The following is a 2,605-nucleotide window of genomic DNA, read 5'->3' on the forward strand; positions in this document are numbered from 1 at the left end:
ATTGAAATCTTTCAAGAAAGTGAGGCAGCACAGGAGGCACTCACTCATCTATGCCAGAAATTTGGAAGACAACTATCTGGCCAAGTGATTGGAAGAGATCTGTACTTGTGCCCATTCCAAAGAGAGGTGGCCCAACGGGATGGGATGCGGAAATCATCGGACAATATCTTTGATACCCATATGAGTAAAGTTTTACTAAATGTAATACTGAAATGGCTGCAAGCATTCATTGACAGAGAACTTCCAGAGGTTCAAGCCAGATTCAGAACGAGGCTGTGGAATGAGGGATAGATATCATTACTGATATCCGATGGATCTTGGCTGAAAGCAGAGAATATTACAAAGCTATTAACCTACCATGTATTAAAAAGCTATGATGTTCCCAGTTACTTACTTTCTTAGGGTCTTCACAGCCCTATAGAATATATATAATTTTTCTGATAAAAAAAAATGTTTAAAAACGTATTGCCATTCCAAGTCAAGTTGACTCTATATGTGTCTAAGTAGAAACATGCTTCATAGAATCTTTAATCACTTATTTTGGGAAAGTAGATGACCAGGGCTTTTCTTGATGACACCTCTGGGTTGACTTGATAGCCATACATTTCCTGTTGACAGCTGAATGCATTAATAGTTTTCACCATCTGTTTTACATATGTAGAATCTAGCTCTAGGAGATTTAAGTGAATTGCAAAAAGTCACTGTTATGAGGTTAAAGGAACCAAGTTTTACCCTTTTGTGAATGACTACTCTGTGAAGTACCTCTTAGAACAGCAAGCAACATCACAGTGAGGAGGGTTTCTGTTGTATTTTCATAGTTTTTTTCAACTATCTTGTTCTCTTGGGATTTTTTATTCATAAATTCATGAAAAACTGTTGAATTAATTCATTTCTCAGGATATCAGTCAAACTGGACTCTGCTGTTATATGTTTACACTGAAAAATACAAATTGAAACCACAAAAGTGACCTAATATGAACTCTGAACAATTTATGAAATTTTACAATATTTTGCACTTAATCTTCATGACTAAAATATACTAAAGTCACAATCATACTCCAAATCTGCAGTTCTTTTTCCAGTAGAATATCAATAACATTAATTTAGAATTTAACAACACTCTGATTTATTTCTTAAGAGTCAGGGCCCATAAAAACAAAAGATGAAGTCCTATGACTTTAGCTGAAATGTTACTAAATATAACTCCTAAAATGTCAATACACTTAATGAAGTGCCAATACTGACAACATTTTAGAGAAACAAAAGATTTCAGCAAGAAAATATCTGAGTCAAAAATACAGCATACTCAGATTGATTGATTTTCTCCCTGAATTAAGCTAATCGCTGAGCATATCATTTTAAATTACTCCAAGAATATAGATATGTTTGCTGTTGGTGGTAGTGGTGGTTATGTGCCATGGAGTTAGTTCTGACTCACAGTGACCCTCCATAGGGTTTCAGAGGCTGTAAATATTTATGGGAGCAGAAAGTCTCATTTTTCTGATACACGTTTGCTGCTAGTTGAAATAATCTTGGCACTGTAGAAACAAATCATTCTTCCCAATTCTTGAGGACTTCACCCAAGCAAGGACTGGAATAATTCTAAATTTTTAAGGTTGAAGAATTCTATCAGAAGTTTAAACCCAGGCAGTCCCTGACTATTAAAGTAGGTGGTCCATGAAGTAATAGATCCATAGATTGCCAATAGGAGATTCTCATAAGTATGAGGACAAATCCCAAGTGCCTGTTTGACTGCCAAAAACAATACTTACCGGCCAAGAGAGCTTTCAAACACTCACTCCATTCCCATCCCTGCCTTTCACCTCCCCAAACCAACAGGGGACTATGATCGTGTGCTCTTACACACTCACCTGACTCCCACTCCCAGTACCTAGCAAGTGGTAGACCAGTGCAATCCTGCAAGATATTTCACCTACCATACCCCTCCTCTACATAGTCAATGGTGACCGTACTCCCATGAACCTGCCATCCACCTCCAACACATGTAGATTGGACATCACACTCCCGAGCTACTGCACTATCCGCCCCATATCATCAAACTGGTGAGTGGTAGATAGCAGTCTCCCCCACATACCCCAGCTACCATGGTAGCAAAGCAAAGGAGAATGCACTCCTGCTTGTTTACACACACAACACCCACCCCTACCTACTGACCAGCAGGGGAGAAAACACTCCTGCACATCTGCTCACTTGGCACAACCACCACGTCCATCGCCCAACACACTCAGCATGTGACATCACCTACTTCTACACCAGTGGATCGATAACGTTTTTGTTGTGTTGGGTGCCAAAGAGGCAGCTCCTACTCATAGTGAACCAATGCACAGCAGAACTAAATACTGTCAGGTCAGAGCTATCCCCACAATCATCACTGTGCTTGAGTCCCTTAGTGCTGGCATTATGCCAATCCATGTCATTGACGGTCTTTACACTCTTTCCCCGACCTTCCACATTGCAAAGAATGATTATCCTTCAGGGATTGGAGTCTGGTAACAAATGTCCAACGTATGAGAGACAAAGTTTTGCCATCCTGACTTCAAAGGAGCATTCTGGTTATATTTCTTCCAACACTAGATTTGTTTAT

This window comes from Chrysochloris asiatica, unplaced genomic scaffold (genome assembly GCF_000296735.1).
Source record: "Chrysochloris asiatica unplaced genomic scaffold, ChrAsi1.0 scaffold00013, whole genome shotgun sequence".
In the NCBI taxonomy this organism is placed as follows: domain Eukaryota; kingdom Metazoa; phylum Chordata; class Mammalia; order Afrosoricida; family Chrysochloridae; genus Chrysochloris; species Chrysochloris asiatica.